Raw genomic sequence first — 18,855 nt, 5'->3', positions numbered from 1 at the left:
CAGTTTGTATATAGATGATAAATGGGATAGATTATGCTTCTGCTATTTTTCTATAAGATTTTGCTATTTACAGATTTGATTACATTTCATGTAGAAATATGTTGAACTATTCATTAGCTCTGCTCCTTCAGGTGTTTAGTAAGCCCACCGCATGCTAGGTAACGCTAGTATCGACATCCCATCCAACACAGCTGAAACTATAGTAAGACCACCACATGCTAGGTAATGCTAGTATCAACATCCCATCCAACACAGCTGAAACTATAGTAAGACCACCACATGCTAGGTAATGCTAGTATCAACATCCCAGCCAACACGGCTGAAACTATAGTAAGAACACCACATGCTAGGTAATGCTAGTATCAACATCCCATCCAACACAGCTGAAACTATGGTAAGACTACCACATGCTAGGTAATGCTAGTATCAACATCCCATCCAACACAGCTGACACTATAGTAAGACTACCACATGCTATGCAATGCTAGTATCAACATCCCATCCAACACAGCTGAAACTATAGTAAGACCACCACATGCTAGGTAATGCTACTATCAACACCCCATCCAACACAGCTGAAACTATAGTAAGACTACCACATGCTAGGTAATGCTAGTATCAACATCCTATTCAACACAGCTGAAACTATAGTAAGACCACCACATGCTAGTTAATGCTAGTATCAACATCCCATCCAACACAGCTGACACTATAGTAAGACCACCACATGCTAGGTAATGCTAGTATCAACATCCCATCCAACACAGCTGAAACTATAGTAAGGCCACCACATGCTAGGTAATGCTAGTATCAACATCCCATCCAACACAGCTGAAACTATAGTAAGACCACCACATGCTAGTTAATGCTAGTATCAACATCCCATCCAACACAGCTGAAACTATAGTAAGACCACCACATGCTAGGTAATGCTAGTATCAACATCCCATCCAACACAGCTGAAACTATAGTAAGACCACCACATGCTAGTTAATGCTAGTATCAACATCCCATCCAACACAGCTGAAACTATAGTAAGACCACCACATGCTAGGTAATGGTAGTATCAACATCCCATCCAACACAGCTGAAACTATAGTAAGACCACCACATGCTAGGTAATGCTACTATCAACACCCCATCCAACACAGCTGAAACTATAGTAAGACCACCACATGCTAGGTAATGCTAGTATCAACATCCCATCCAACACAGCTGAAACTATAGTAAGACTACCACATGCTAGGTAATGCTAGTATCAACATCCTATTCAACACAGCTGAAACTATAGTAAGACCACCACATGCTAGTTAATGCTAGTATCAACATCCCATCCAACACAGCTGACACTATAGTAAGACCACCACATGCTAGGTAATGCTAGTATCAACATCCCATCCAACACAGCTGACACTATAGTAAGACTACCACATGCTAGGTAATGCTAGTATCAACATCCCATCCAACACAGCTGAAACTATAGTAAGACCACCACATGCTAGGTAATGCTAGTATCAACATCCCATCCAACACAGCTGAAACTATAGTAAGACCACCACATGCTAGTTAATGCTAGTATCAACATCCCATCCAACACAGCTGAAACTATAGTAAGACTACCACACGCTAGGTAATGGTAGTATCAACATCCCATCCAACACAGCTGACACTATAGTAAGACCACCACATGCTAGGTAATGCTAGTATCAACATCCCATCCAACACAGCTGAAACTATAGTAAGACCACCACATGCTAGGTAATGCTAGTATCAACATCCCATCCAACACAGCTGAAATTATAGCTAGCCTTGATTAGTAATCACAGCATCAGCTTCCCCACTAAGGTCCAATGTGATAACTTGAAATCTGAGGAAGAAAGTTCGGTTTAAGAAGTAGTATGACATTTTAAATGATGCCGTACATCTATGAATATATGCTTAATGATAAAAAGACCCAGTAATGCTCGACTGCTGAACAGTGCATATAGCGGCCAACAGCATTTGGGCCAGCACGATGGTGGTAGATATGACCCACTCTCACTAAAACTACTGTAGCAGAGTGAGTCTCATCAGGGTATAAGATGCCTGCATACTCACTATGTACAAGCATACATGATAACATGCGTAAATGTATTACTAGCAGAAGATGAATAAGAATGAATAACAGTAGCTAATACACGATGACTAGAATGAAGTGATCGCTACAGTAGCATACAATGTAAAGATGGACCGACAGGGAGGCCTACCTATGTAAAATACATAACAGGATTAGAACATGGCTAATAAATCAGAGCCTGAACCTACTGTTGCAGATAAGGATGAAGGTAATATTAGAGTGACACAAATTATACCAGAAAATGGAAACTAATAATATGACTCATGCAACAGTATAAAATTGTATTTGTCAACATGTGCGGAATACAACAGGTATAGATCTTACAGGGAAATGCTTACTTACAAGCCCCTTAACCAACTATGCTTTCAGAAGTTACGAAAAAATAAGTTACGAAAAAATAAGTGTTAAGTAAAAAATAGAAAATAAAAGTAACAAATAATTAAACAGCAGCAGTAAAATAACATTAGAGAGGCTATATAAAGGGAAAGGGGGTACCTAGTCAATTGTACAACTGAATGCATTCAACTGAAATGTGTCTTCTGCATTTAACCCAACCCCTCTACAGGGGGTATCGTACAGAGTCAGTTTGGGAGGCACCGGTTAGTTGAGGTAATATGTACATGTAGGTAGAGTTAAATTGACTATGCATAGATAATAAACAGAGTGTTGCAGCAGTGTCTTGGTAGCCCTTTGATTAGCTGTTCAGGAGTCTTATGGCTTGGGGGTAGAAGCTGTTAAGAAGCCTTTTGGACCTAGACTTGGCGGTCCGGAACCGCTTGCCGTGCGGTAGCAAAGAGAACAGACATGATGACTGGGGTGGCTGGAGTCTGACAATTTTTATGGCCTTCCTCTGACACTGCCAGGTTAGAGGTCCTGGATGGCAGGAAGCTTGGCCCCAGTGATGTACTGGGCCATACGCGCCTTTTGATCGGAGGCCGAGCAGTTGCCATAACAGTCGGTGATGCAACCAGTCAGTATGCACTAATGCAGCCTTTCTTAAAGTTGGGTCACGGACCTGTTAATGGTGGGTCGCGACGTGTCAGTGTAAATACATAATTATTTCATTAATTACTGGAATTGATTTGGCCAAGTGCATCTGCGCTCTCTGTTCAATGTGCTTTCTGCTTAAGCAGCGGTCTCTGCTCAGTTTCGCAGCTGCGCGAGTGTGAGAGGGAGATACCTGTGTGCATCGGAGTTGTGTACCGGATCTCTTTTTCTGCGGTTTTCTTGAAGATCACTCGGCGACACACGACCAGCGCTGTCGTTCAGATTGTTGGCGTTTTATAACAGGTGATAAGCAGTAATAAGGGAGTACTAACTAACTCTCATAGTAGTAGATGTGAGTTTCTCTTTCAATCCCCTGGCCTTGTACACGGCTAATAGCTAACATTCGCCAAAGCAAGCTAGCTACTGATAGTGCAACCCTAAGTAACAGTACAGATGAAGATGAAAAATGATCAGGCCTACTTTACATCTTACTGTAGAAATGATTGTCGAAAACCAGTCTAGGTTGGAGCTGTTGCTGTTAAAATACAATAATAATTGTTATTCTTAACTGGAATGAACTGATTGACGCAAGATGCTTTTTGAGGCAAACACACTCACAGTTCTGGGTTGCTCATGTACATTAGGAAGCGGTCTCCTGCCTGACTGAGAAAGCAGTAGATGTTCTGGTCCAGTTTGGCACCACATACCTATGTGAGTCAGGGTTCTCAACTCTGACATAGTTAAAAAACAAGTACAGAAACAGTTTCAAGGCTGAGCATAACCTCAGTGTTGCACTGTCAAAAACAGAGCCCAGAAGAGACATGCTCTCATTAGGACTGTGTGGGGGTTTTCTGGTCTACAGATGTGATCAATCAGTTTATTCCAGTTCAGAATAAAAAAAGATGTATTGTAGTTTAACAGCAACAGTTCCAACCTAGACTTTCAACAATCATTTCTACAGTAAGATGTACAGTAGGCCTGATCATTTTTCATCTGTACTGTTACTTAGGGTTGCACTATCAAAAAAGCCTGTGTGTGTGTTCTGTTATTCATCTGTGTGATGTGATCAATCCTTTTATTCCAATTCAGAATTAAAATGATTTATTGTATTTTAACAGCAACAGTTCCAACCTAGACAGATATGTAAGAGTGTTTTCAATGGGGGAAAATAAACATGAATACATATTTAATTTCATTGTTATTTGTTTTTGTCTATATTGCATTTATTTTAGGCATAAGGGCAATGAAATGTACTGATATTTATGTATAGTTGCATATTTTCCTGAGTTTGGGTCCCAGGAAAACACAGAATGGTGCATTCTGGTCCCAGGCTGAAGAACCCCTGCACTAATGAGCTAGCAGACGCTCTGAGCAAATCAGAGTAGAAGTGCAGCTAAAGTGTAACTATACAAATGCACTAGTCCAGACCAGTCTGCAAGTTCCTTTGAAGGCTTCTAGTTTAAACTGTGTAAGGGAATAGGGTTCCAAGAATAATAACCAGAAATATTTTGTACAACATTTGAATAGTGACTGTCGGCGAAAGTCACACTGACTAATGTGACTGGGATGACCTGTAAAATGTAAGCTATGGCTGATAGTGTGCATTGATTGCAGCGGTTTCGTGAGCTGGACACATGCTGTACTAAACTAGTTAACGTCCACAGACTGAAATACTACTGAATCACTGTGATAAACACCATCTTCTGCTCATGATCAGAAAACATTGCTTCTCACTCACTGTATAGCAACACATAGCCTGTATGCTAGTCTAGACACATAGCCTGTATGCTAGTCTAGTATAGACTACTTCCTCTTTGTATGGATGAAGGACTATTCTCCATGATGGTTCACGGAGCACACTGACTCAGCTCAAAGCTGGTATTGGGAACAAACAAGTAGGCTATATGATAGACTACTCCTGAGGCTAATTCTACTTAGCTAGCTAGTTTGTATCCAGCTATTAACTGAAAACAGAGCAGCAACATGGTTGATCCTCGCAATCAATCACATCACCGCAGCAGCCAAACATTGCAACATGAGCATATTGAACAATGCGGGCGAGGTTCAAACACAGCTAGCGAGCACTTACAAAGAAAACATTATAGCAGAAATCAGCAGCATAGCGAGAAACAGCTAGTTACAACAGCAGAGTCAATGGAGAAAAAGAAGCCAGCGCTTAGTAGCAGCAAGCGGCAGAAGGATGTAAGAGCAGACCCGGTCAATAAGGAAGTCGTGAATGATACTAGCCTCTAATTGGTGCAATCTCAGTTGAGGCAGGCACTCGGGTTTCCTTTCTGAACTAGCTCCGCTTAATAAATAGCCTTATTTTCTTGTGTACTTATCTGTTTTTGATCTTTTTCTATGGGATTTAGCCAATTCCAGATTTTTTATAATAGATAAAGTATTGGCTTGTTTTAGTGACACAAAAGGAATAATATTGATAAGAGCTTTTAAATAATTTTAGCTCTGGAGTTGCTCCTGATTTGTTTAAATACGTTTTACTTTGTATTGGTGTCAGATATTATTGGGCATTTTATATTTTATATTATGTTATACCATATTGTTCACTCACGCCGCCAAACTTACCCTAGTGAAACTGACTATCCTACCGATCCTCGACTTCGGCGATGTCATCTACAAAATGGCTTCCAATACTCTACTCAGCAAACTGGATGCAGTTTATCACAGTGCCATCCGTTTTGTTACTAAAGCACCTTATTCGACCCACCACTGCGACCTGTATGCCCTAGTCGGCTGGCCCTCGCTACATGTTCGCCGTCAGACCCACTGGCTCCAGGTCATCTACAAGGCTATGCTAGGTAAAGTGCCGCCTTATCTCAGTTCACTGGTCACGATGGCTACACCCACCCGTAGCACGCGCTCTAGCAGGTGTATCTCACTGATCATCCCTAAAGCCAAAACCTCATTTGGACGCCTTTCCTTCCAGTTCTCTGCTGCCTGCGACTGGAACGAATTGCAAAAATCTCTGAAGTTGGAGACTTTTATCTCCCTCAACAACTTTAAACATCTGCTATCCGAGCAGCTAACCGATCGCTGCAGCTGTACATAGTCCATCGGTATATAGCCCACCCAATTTACCTACCTCACCCCCCCCATTGTCACGTTCCTGACCTGTTTTCTGTTTAGTTTTGTGTGTTAGTTGGTCAGGACGTGAGTTTGGGTGGGCATTCTATGTTGTCTGTTTCTATGTTGGTTTAGGGTTGCCTGGTATGGCTCTCAATTGGAGGCAGGTGTTTGGCGTTCCTCTAATTGAGAGTCATATTTAGGTAGGCTGTTCACAAGGTTTGTTTGTGGGTGGTTGTCTCCTGTGTCAGTGTTTGTCGCACCATACGGGACTGTTACGGTTTGTTCATTTCATGTAGGCTATTTTTCCCTGTTCGTGCGTTCTCGTGTTTATGTATGTTCGTCGTTCAGGTCTGTCTACTTTCGTTTTGTTATTTTGTATCATTATCAAGTATAGTTCGTTTTCATCTTTGTCTATTTTGTTTATTTAATAAATCATTATGTATTCACAACCCGCTGCGCCTTGGTTCCCTCAATACTCCTCCTTTTCGTATGAAGAGAGAGAGGACCACCGTTACAGAACCACCCACCAATCCAGAGCCAAGCAGCGGTGTAAACGGAGTAAGGGACAGCGCAAGAAGGAGGAATGGACTTGGGACGATGTATTGGACGGTAAAGGTTGCTACACATGGGAGGAGATCCTGGCTGGAAGGGATCGCCTCCCATGGGAACAGGTGGAGGCACTGAGGAGAACAGAGGCAACCGGAGAAGGGAACCGGCGTTATGAGGGGACGCGTCTTGCACGGAAGCCCGAAAAGCCCGTGAGTAACTCCCAAAAATTTCTTGGGGGGGGGCTAAGGGGTTGTGGGCCAAGGGCAGGTAGGAGACCTGCGCCCACTTCCCAGGCTAACCGTGGAGAGCGGGAGTACGGGCAGACACCGTGTTACGCAGTAGAGCGCACGGTGTCTCCTGTACGTGTGCATAGCCCGGTGCGGGTTATTCCACCTCCCCGCACTGGTAGGGCTAGATTGGGCATTGAGCCAGGTGTCATGAGGCCGGCTCAACGCGTCTGGTCTCCAGTGCGTCTCCTCGGGCCGGCATACATGGCACCTGCCTTACGCATGGTTTCCCCGGTTCGCCTACACAGCCCGGTGCGGGTTATTCCACCTCCCCGCACTGGGCGGGCGACCGGGAGCATTCAACCAGGTAAGGTTGGGCAGGCTCAATGCTCAAGAGAGCCAGTACGCCTGCACGGTCCGGTATTTCCGGTGCCACCTCCCCGCCCCAGCCTAGTACCTACAGTGCCTACACTACGCACTGGGCTACCAGGGCATTTCCAGAGCCCTGTTCCTCCTCCACGCACTCTCCCTATAGTGCGTGTATCCAGTTCGGTGCCTCCAGTTCCGGCCCCACGCACTAAGCCACCTGTGCGTCTCCTAAGTCCTGTACACACTGTCACTTCTCCCCGTACTAGTCCTGAGGTGCGTGCCCTCAGCCCGGTGCCACCAGTGCCGGTACCACGCACCAGGTATAGAGTACGCTTTGAGAGTTCAGTGTGCCCTGTCCCTGCTCCCCGCACTAGTATGAAGGTGCGTGTCCTTAGCCCCGTGCCTCCAGTTCCGGCACCACGCACCAGGTCTACAGTGCGCCTTATCCGGCCAGAGCCATCCGTCTCCCCAGCGCCATCTGAGCCATCCGTCTCCCCAGCGCCATCTGAGCCATCCGTCTCCCCAGCGCCATCTGAGCCATCCGTCTCCCCAGCGCCATCTGAGCCATCCGTCTCCCCAGCGCCGTCTGAGCCGCCCGTCTGCAATGAGCCTGCAAAGCCGCCCGTCTGCCATGAGCCTGCAAAGCCGCCCGTCTGCCATGAGCCTACAGAGCCGTCCGCCAGACAGGAGCCGCTAGAGCCGCCCGCCAGACAGGAGCCGCTAGAGCCGTCCGTCAGACAGGGTCTGCCAGAGCCGCCAACCAGACAGGATCTGCCAGAGCCGCCAACCAGACAGGATCTGCCAGAGCCGCCAGCCAGACAGGATCTGCCAGAGCCGCCAGCCAGACAGGATCTGCCAGAGCCGCCAGCCAGACAGGATCTGCCAGAGCCGTCAGCGAGCCATGAGCAGCCAGAGCCGTCAGAGAGCCATGAGCAGCCAGAGCCGTCAGAGAGCCATGAGCAGCCAGAGCCGTCAGAGAGCCATGAGCAGCCAGAGCCGTTAGAGAGCCATGAGCAGCCAGAGCCGTTAGAGAGCCATGAGCGTCCAGAGCCGTCAGCCTGCCATGAGCGTCCAGAGCCGTCAGCCTGCCATGAGCGTCCAGAGCCGTCAGCCTGCCATGAGCGTCCAGAGCCGTCAGCCTGCCATGAGCGTCCAGAGCCGTCAGCCTGCCATGAGCGTCCAGAGCCGTCAGCCTGCCATGAGCGTCCAGAGCCGTCAGCCTGCCATGAGCGTCCAGAGCCGTCAGCCTGCCATGAGCGTCCAGAGCCGTCAGCATGCCATGAGCGTCCAGAGCCGTCAGCATGCCATGAGCGTCCAGAGCCGTCAGCCTGCCATGAGCGTCCAGAGCCGTCAGCCTGCCATGAGCGTCCAGAGCCGTCAGTCAGCCATGAGCTGTCCCTCAGCCAGAAGCGGCTAGTAATCCTGAACTGCCCCTCAGTCCAGAGCTGTCTCTCTGTCCGGAGCTGCCCTTCAGTCCGGAGTTGCCCCTCTATCCTGAGCTACCTCTTTATCCTGAGCTACCTCTCTCTCCTAAGCTATCCCTCTGTCCTGAGCTATCCCTATGTCCTGAGCTACCTTGTCCCAGAGCTGTCCTTGATTCTGGTGTTCCCCCTAAATTTAGGTGGGGTTATTTGGAGGGTGGTCTTTGTGGGGAGGATAGGGAAGCGGGGGTTGATTATGGTGGGGTGGGAACCACGCCCGGAGCCTAAGCCACCACCGTGGTCAGATGCCCACCCAGACCCTCCCCTGGACTTTTTGGTGATGCGTTCGGAGTACGCATCTTGAGGGGGGGGTTATGTCACGTTCCTGACCTGTTTTCTGTTTAGTTTTGTGTGTTAGTTGGTCAGGACGTGAGTTTGGGTGGGCATTCTATGTTGTCTGTTTCTATGTTGGTTTAGGGTTGCCTGGTATGGCTCTCAATTGGAGGCAGGTGTTTGGCGTTCCTCTAATTGAGAGTCATATTTAGGTAGGCTGTTCACAAGGTTTGTTTGTGGGTGGTTGTCTCCTGTGTCAGTGTTTGTCGCACCATACGGGACTGTTACGGTTTGTTCATTTCATGTAGGCTATTTTTCCCTGTTCGTGCGTTCTCGTGTTTATGTATGTTCGTCGTTCAGGTCTGTCTACTTTCGTTTTGTTATTTTGTATCATTATCAAGTATAGTTCGTTTTCATCTTTGTCTATTTTGTTTATTTAATAAATCATTATGTATTCACAACCCGCTGCGCCTTGGTTCCCTCAATACTCCTCCTTTTCGTATGAAGAGAGAGAGGACCACCGTTACACCCATACTGCTTTTATTTCCTTTTCTGCTTTTTTTGCACACCAGTATCTCTACTTGCACATGACCATCTGATGATTTACCACTCCAGTGTTAATCTGCTAAATTGTAATTATCTGATTTATTGCCTACCTCCTCATGCCTTTTGCACACATTGTATATAGATTCTCTTTTTTTCTTTTTTTCTACCATGTTATTGACTTGTTTATTGTTTACTCCATGTGTAACTCTGTGTTGTTGTCTGTTCACACTGCTATGCTTTATCTTGGCCAGGTCGCAGTTGCAAATGAGAACTTGTTCTCAACTAGCCTACCTGGTTAAATAAAGGTAAAATAAAAAAAATAAAAAATAAAAATTGTTCAGTGTAATAAAATTGCTTGTTTTATTACCAAATTATGAATTATTACCTATTTTAGATACATTACATTTTGATTTTTTTTTTTTTTACATTGAATACAGTACAAGTATCATGTTGTAAATAAGCTCAAAGTTAGACAATAAATAGACAACAAATAAATAAATAATGTTTCTTGTATTTCTGCCTATTGTACACATGATGGCGCCATTGAGCAACATAATGCATGAGTGGCTAGCCTATAGGCCAGCCAGGCATACTCCATTACTGTCAGGAGATAAACTGTAATAGATCAACAATCAGCACTGTTCATCAACAAACACACACACGAACATGCATGCACGCGCACACACACGTAAACACACACTGAGTCTGGAACTTGCCAGAGTCTTTCCCGGTAGTTCAGACGTTGTGTGTGTGTGTGTGTGTGTGTGTGTGTTTCTGTTTATATGTGTTTGTGCGTGTGTGTTTTTGTGCGTGTGTGTGTGTATGTGTGTGTTTGCTTGTGTTTGTGTGTGTATATGTGTGTTTAAATGTGTGTGTGCGTGTGTGTGTTTTTGTGTGTATGTGTGTGTTTTTGCTTGTGTGTGTGTGTGTGTGTGTGTGTGTGTGTGTGTGTGGTATGGGTATGTTGCTCCCTAGACTATTGCAGGAGTACTCTAATGTAAGTGGTCCAACAGATTTACTAGGTGGTAAAGGTCTGTGTGTGTGTGTGTGTGTGTGTGTGTGTGTGTGTGTGTGTGTGTGGTATGGGTGTGTCACTCCCTAGACTACTGCAGGAGAACTCTAATGTAAGTGGTCCAACAGATTTACTAGGTGGTAAAGGTCTGGATGGACTATTTCTACTTTGATCTCATTTCTTGTATTTCTTTGGTTCTTTGGGAATATGGTTTATACTGCTACTGGTGTCTGGAGCTCTACCCCTCTATCCTATCAGATGCTCAGAAGTCCATCCAGCTCAACCCCTGATTGGCCAAAGGGATACTTCCTCAAGGGGAGTGCACCAATGGGTTTGAAGGTCAGTGTCTGAGCTTTCTACTGTAAACGTGGACATTGCTGATTGTGTGTGTGTGTGTGTGTGTGTGTCGGTCTGTCTTTTCCCTCTCTCCACTCCTTCTATCTCCCCATCCTTTCCTCCCTTCACTCTCACTTCATCTCCTCTACCTCCCCTCCCCTCCCCTCAGTTTTCCTTGAATGGTCTTCTGAATAAGAATGTACCAGTGTATGAGCCTGCGTGTTGCTACTGATGTCCACCTGACAGCACTGTAGAGATCACAATGGTGAGTTAGACGTCTCTGCATGATACACAGAGTCAAGAGCCTTCAGTTTAGAGCTTCAGTTTAGAGCTTAAAATAGTATCACCATCGTTCAACACAGAGAGAAAAGTACAACCATTCAACTCCTTTCTGTCAGCAAAGGAAAAACAAGTTTTGTTATTGGTTCCATTGTACTTGTGGGACTATGCTATTGGTCCCATTGCATGTATTTGGAATGTGCCTGCTGTTTGTCCTCCTGTCCAGGGTGTGGAGCTGGAGAGCACCAGGCTGGTAATCAGGTACCCAGACCGCTGGATGCAGAGAACCCCTCCTTCTCCTCAGAGGACCAACTCTATAGGCCTCAACACCTCCTCAGCCTCCCAGTACGCATCCACAGGGTAAGGACATCCATCTGTCTGTCAAAACATCATCTACGATTTATAAACATATATATATAAGCATTTATAATGAATAATTATGAGTTATTCTAAAGTGTTACCAATCATCTCATATAAACTTTTGAAATGTACAAAGTGATGGAAGGAGGAAGCAGGAGCACAGGTGCAAGTGCTTGTGTTTTCATACTGTTTGTCTCGCTCTCTCCCAGGACCAGGAGGATGGCTCCCATCAATGGTGACGAGTGTTTCTTCTGGAGGACCACCGGCTGTTTCTATGGTGACAAGTGTCGCTTCAAACACAAGCCTGACCAGAGAGGAAGAGACAGGAAACCATGGCAACCCTGAACACCACGTACCGTCCGGATATGACAGAGTAAGGAAGAAGAGAAGGAATAACAGAATAATGAATATGAAGATTGAGGAAGAGGAGGAGGGACCGTGTAGCTACCTTAAAAGGGAACAGGAAGCTTGGATAGAATGGGGCTGTTGGGGGGTGTCACCGCTTTTGTAGTCCTCTGACAAACAGCACAGACAGCACACTGGACACACAGTAGGAGTAAGTGTCAATCAAAGTGAAGAGGAGTGCTCCTCTGATTTCCTTCCCCCGCCCCCTCGGCCTGAGCTGTGAAACATGTTTGATCATTGATGTTAGATGATAGAGATGATGTCATCATTAGAATCTTGAGGGGGTTGTTGCCCAGGCCAACGCCTCTACAACAACCATGTTGTAGACACTAAAGGGGGTCAGTGCAGGGTCTTTGATGCAGCTCATGAGGAGTGTACATTGAATGTGTTTGTAGAATAGAATGAATGACATCATGGAACTGACCAAATGTAAATGGAACTTTGACCTGTTCCATGTAGAACTCAGAGGGACAAGGCAACACATTCTGAGATATTATAAACATTCCATATAGAATAGTCAACATATTGTTAACATGGTTCTGTATTGAAATAAAAGTGGAAATGGGGGACATTGTGTCCATTATAGAAATGTAGGGCCCATTTTAATACAGTAACCTCCCTTCTCTGACATGCTGTTCTGGTCCTCATGCATGTTAATGTCTTAAAGAGGAAGGACAGTTCTGTATCAGCTACTTGTGTTCTACTTTAAATATGTATCAACCACAGAACTGACACTTACTAGCAGTTCCCACTCACTACCCACTGTACAAGACCTCTCCCCTTCACTTCACTTCACTCCCCTTCACTTCACTCTGTAAGTACTCTTGACAATATCTTGAAATATAGTTTCTGGTTTTTGTTTTAGTAATAAGTCATATACTTGAAGGTATTGTATCATTTTACTTCTTGTTATGTTTTGAGCTGTGTTTTGGTTGTTACATCAGGGCCAGTATTCATAAAGTGTCTTAGTGTAGGAGTGTTGATCTACATAGTGATGAGATGATTAACCAGGGTAAAATAGACATGCAGACAAACATTGTAACACTGCAGTGTATGTGTGTGTGTACGCATGTGTATGTGTTTGTGAGTCACTTCTGTTTAGCCTCTCAGCTTGGGGATAGGAGCTATCATTGAACCTGGTGGTCAGTCTTTAGGCTGCTGTACAGCTTGACGGATCGTAGAGGATTGAACATTTATCCTCCTATATTTGGGGTTCTGAGAATAAAACAGCTTCAGAACATTCAGAAATATGTGTTCACAGTACTAAAGATCTGTTCAATAAGTTGTTGTTGTTTATAATGATGGTGATGATGGTGATGGTGATGATGATGATGGTGAGGACTTTACTGTATTAGGAAATAGTTTTTGCATCATACTACATATCATCTTAAATAGACAGATGTAGACAGACATGCAACAAGTCACACACATTACATACATAGTGCAATAGACTTACAGACAGACAGTATTCACATATACAACCATATAGCACAATACAACACAACACAATATGAGCCTGGTTCATTTTCAGTAATGAGGCCCTGTACCCCACCCAACTGGCTACATTAGACTATATATGAATAACATGCTACATTAGACTATATATCGATAACAGGCTACATTAGACTATATATGGATAACAGGCTACATTATACTACATATGGATAACATGCTGCATTAGCCTATATGGACAACAGAGTACATTAGCCTATACAGTCAACACAGCATCACTATGGTGATGATGATGGTGATGATATTGATGCCTCTGCTACTACCTGTACTGTCCAGTAGAGGAGGCTGGTGGGCAGATATATAGAAGGACATGCTCATTGTACCAGCCTCCTTTATTGTACACAAGGGACAACAGTGTAACAGAATATGATAGTGGCATATTGTAATACAACAGTGTATATTTGCTTAACTGTGACTTTGTCAAGTAAACAGTTTAGTTTTTCACTAGTTTATCTGATGTATTTCCAGTTTGTTATGTTGTTATTAATCCAACATTAATGAGGACATTATTATTAGGATGGTGCAGTAATGTTGAGATGCCAGTAGGGAGAGCTCTAGTCTAGAACACTGCAGTAATGTTGAGATGCCAGTAGGTAGAGCTCTAGTCTAGAACACTGCAGTAATGTTGAGATGCCAGAAGGTGGAGCTCTAGTTTATAACACTGCAGTAATGTTAAGATGCCAGTAGGGAGAGCTCTAGTCTAGAACACTGCAGTAATGTTGAGATGCCAGTAGGGAGAGCTCTAGTCTAGAACACTGCAGTAATGTTGAGATGCCAGTAGGGAGAGCTCTAGTCTAGAACACTGCAGTAATGTTGAGATGCCAGTAGGGAGAGCTCTAGTCTAGAACACTGCAGTAATGTTGAGATGCCAGTAGGTAGAGCTCTAGTCTAGAACACAGCAGTATTGTTGAGATGCCAGTAGGGAGAGCTCTAGTCTAGAACACTGCAGTAATGTTGAGATGCCAGTAGGGAGAGCTCTAGTCTAGAACACTGCAGTAATGTTGAGATGCCAGTAGGGAGAGCTCTAGTCTAGAACACTGCAGTAATGTTGAGATGCCAGTAGGTGGAGCTCTAGTCTAGAACACTGCAGTAATGTTGAGATGCCAGAAGGTGGAGCTCTAGTCTAGAACACTGGAACCTTCAGTATTAATTTGATTCATCTGATGAGTGGGGTTTAAATGAATGGGTTCTTATTGAATGGGTTCTATTTGAATGATATCATAGAACTTTGACCTGTATATACAGAACTCAGAAGGACAAGACAACACATTCTAAGAAATTGTTAACATTCTAAATAGTATAGAGGGCTTGCAGATGCGTCACAAATCACCTAGCAACCGCATCAAGCCCTCTGTAGTCGACACGTTGTTTAAATGGTTCTCTGTGTTGTCAAAATATCACGTTGGAAATATGACACATTTAGCTATTTTTAAAAATGTAGTCCCACTCCTCAAATGAAGAAAAGTACATATAGATATGCAGTCTATTGCACAATTTCTGTTGAAATACAGTAACATCCCTTTTCTGATGTACTGATCTAGTCATCATGCATGTTAATGACTTAAAGAGGAAGGATAAGGGCAGTTAAATGTGTGTCAACCACAGAACTCACACTAACTGACTCACTGTACAAGACCTCTCCCCTTCACTTCACTCTGTAAGTACAATTGTCAATATCTTGAAATATAGTTTGGGGTTATTTGTTTTTAGTCATTAGTCATATTATTGAGGGTAATGTATCATTTTACTTGTTGTTCAGTTTTGAGCTGTGTTTTAGGGCCAGTATTTATAAAGTGTCTCAGTGTAGTAGTGTTGATCTACATAGTGATGAGAGATTTACCAGGGTAAAAAAGACTTGCAAACAAACATTGTAGCACTGCAGTGTGTGTGTGTACATGTGGGCCTGTGTGTGTGTCTGCGTGTGACACAGTTGACTTAGCTGAGGGCCCTTTAGGACCAGACTGATAGGGAGTAGGGTTGACATATATACTGTGTAGGATGTGTGTTTTAACTTTTCTACATCCATAACAACCAGCTCTCTAGACTTTGATACAGACTCCATGGGCCTTATGGGCCTTCCCTACAGATGCAGGTACCTACACTACATTACCAAAAGTATGTGGACACCTGCTCGTCAAACAACGAATTAAAAAATCATGGGCATTAATATGGAGTTTGTCCCTGCTATAACAGCCTACACGTTTGGGAAGGCTTTCCACTAGATGTTGGAACATTGCTGCTGGGACTTGCTTCCATTCAGCCACAAGACATTAGTGAGGTTGGGCACTGATGTTGGGCGATTAGACTTGGCTTGCAGTCGGCATTCCAATTCATCCCAAAGGTGTTCAATGTGGTTGAGGTCAGGGCTCTGTCAGTTCTTCCACACCAATCTCGACAAACCATTTCTGTATGGACCTCGCTTTATCTACGGGGGCATTGTCATGCTGTAACAGGAAAGGGCCTTCCCCAAACTGTTGCCACAAACTTGAAAGCACAGAATCATCTAGAATGTCATTGTATGCTGTATCGTTAAGATTTCCTAACAATGGAACTAAGGGGCCCGAACCATGAAAAACAGCCCCAGACCATTATTCTTCCTCCACCAAACTTTAGTTGGCACTTTTTGGGGGGACTGGTAGTGTTCTCCTGTCATCCACCAAACCCAGAAACGTCCGTCGAACTGCCAGATGGTGAAACGTTATTCATCACTCCAGAGAACGCGTTTCCACTGCTCCAGAGTCCAATGGTGACGAGTTTTACACCACTCCAGCCAATGCTTGGCATTGCGCACGGTGATCTTAGGCTTGTGTCCGGCTGCTCGGCCATGTTAACCTTGTTCTAGCAGGGCAGAAATTTGTCAAACTGGAAAGGTGTCATCCTTTGACGGTGCCACGTTGAAAGTCACTGAAGTCTTCAGTAAGGCCATTCTACTGACAATGTTTGTCTATGGAGATGGCATGGCTGCATGCTCGATGTTATACACCAGTCAGCAACGGCTGTGGCTTAACAGCTGAATCCACTTATTTGAGGAGGTGTCCACATTATTTTGTACATATAGTTTCCCCACAGGAATAGTAAACCAACAAAAATTTAACCAACTGGGGACATTTTGTTGGTCCCCACAAGGTCAAATGCTATTTCTAGGGGGTTTAGGGTTAATGTTAGAATCAATGTCAGGTTAAAGAGGGTTTCTGTTTATTCTGGTATCAACCCTTGGGTTGCACGGGCCTATTGCAACTTTCTGCCCCGTTTCTATATTGTACATCCAACCGGTCAAGAGAGGGTGGGAAAACATGACAGGCCGAAGTTCAAAAACGTATTGATTAAGTGCTGAGGTTAAAAAGGGTTAAGTTTAAAACAAATGTTATAATAAAATCATAATAAAACATGCAAACTGGATTAATTAAATAAATTATCCCCCCAAGTGTCACGATCGTCGTAATGATTGGATCAAGGCGAAGCGTGTGTAGAGTTCCACATCTTTTAATAAATTGAAACTCACCAAACAAACCAATAAAGAACAAGCGAACCGTGACGCTACTGGTGTGCACACAGGAAACTATCTGTAGACAAGATCCCACAAAACACAATGAGGAAATGGCTGCCTAAATATAAACCCCAATCAGAGACAACGATAAACAGCTGTCTCTGATTGGAAACCATACCCGGCCAACATAAATCATGAATCACCTAGATGACCCACCCTAGTCACTATCACGCCCCAACCAACATAGAGAATAAACAGCTCTCTATGGTCAGGGCGTGACACCAAGAGATGAAGGGATTAAGTGCTCAAAAAATAAGTGCTAGGTTAAAGTGCATGGTATAATAAAATTAAATATTAAATATAAGACTAAACCAGTTAGAATCAGTGTTAGGGTTAGAATTAGGTTTAGGGTTTGGAGCTAGGGTTCAGGTTAGGGTTAATAGGTTTTGGGGTTAAGGTAAAGGAAAATAGGATTGTGAATGGGACTGAATTTTGTGTCCCCACAAGGTTAGTGTTACAAGACTGTGTGTGTGTGAATGTGTGCGCGTGTGTGTGTGTGTATGTGTGTGAGTCACTTGCTGTTTAGCCTCACAGCTTGGGGATAGGAGCTGTCATTGAGCCTGGTGGTCAGTCTTTAGGCTGCTGTACAGCTTGACGGACCGTAGAGGATTGAACATTTATCCTCCTATATTTGGGGTTCTGAGAATAAAACAGCTTCAGAACAATCAATGTAGAAAAATGTGTTTACAGTTCAACAGATCTGTTCAATAAGTTATTGATGTTGTGATTGTTTTTGATGATGATGATGATGGTGGTGATGACGATGATGATGATGGTGATGACTGTTGTATCCATTAGGAAATGATTTTTGCATCATACATCATGTCAGGTTAAATAGACAGATGTAGACAGACATGCAACACGTCACACACATTACATACATAGTGATATAGACTTACAGACAGACAGTAATCACATAGACAACCATAAAGCACAATACAACACAACACAATATGAGCCTGGTTCATTTTCAGTGATGAGGCCCTGTACCCCATTTACAGTTTATACTTCAATGTATCAGGTGGAGTTATTCACCAGCTATAGAGTGAGTTGTTGTTTATGTTTCTAAGACTGCAGGGTGGGAGATGCAACAATGGCCTTGAGAACAGCAGGAAGTGTGTTGGTGGTCTTTCTCTGGTCTGTAGCAGGTATGGTCTCATTCTTATCTTTTAGTTGCCCTGTTTGTCAAACTACAGATATTTCTAAAAGCAAAACCATTTTTATGTTCTACTGGCGACACATTTGGCGTCTCCACTTCACTTTAAACAGTTTTCTTTCTCATCTCACTGAGTGAAGCTTATCTGTGGTTTCCATTCACACTCAACCAAAGAGTATCAATGTCTCAACTCAGCAACTATGGAACAAAGTGTTAATGTGAGTCAAAAGACCTTGAACTTAATGTAACGTCCTTGTGATTTCTAACTGTGTTTCAGTGGTACTGGGGCAGAATGGCTGGAGTGTTACATACACCACTCAGAGTATCTGTACCTTGAAGGGGTCAACAGTGGAGATGTCCTGCTCTTACACATATCCCAGTGGTTATAAAGTCCCAACAACCTTCTGGTTCACTAAAAAGTATGCTGTGGAGAATTATGTGAGTCTGAGAGATGAACCAGTCTTCAAAGATCGTGTGACGTACCATAGCGATGGGATGAAGGGCCACACCCTGAGAATCACAGACCTGAGAAAGAAGGACTCAGCTGAGTACAAGTTCAGATTTATAACAGATCAGCCAGGAGGGAGATATTCTGGTAGCCCTGGAGTCACTC

The sequence above is a fragment of the Salvelinus alpinus genome, chromosome 2, assembly GCF_045679555.1.
Source record: "Salvelinus alpinus chromosome 2, SLU_Salpinus.1, whole genome shotgun sequence".
NCBI classification, from domain to species: domain Eukaryota; kingdom Metazoa; phylum Chordata; class Actinopteri; order Salmoniformes; family Salmonidae; genus Salvelinus; species Salvelinus alpinus.
This window is presented reverse-complemented; position numbering follows the sequence as displayed.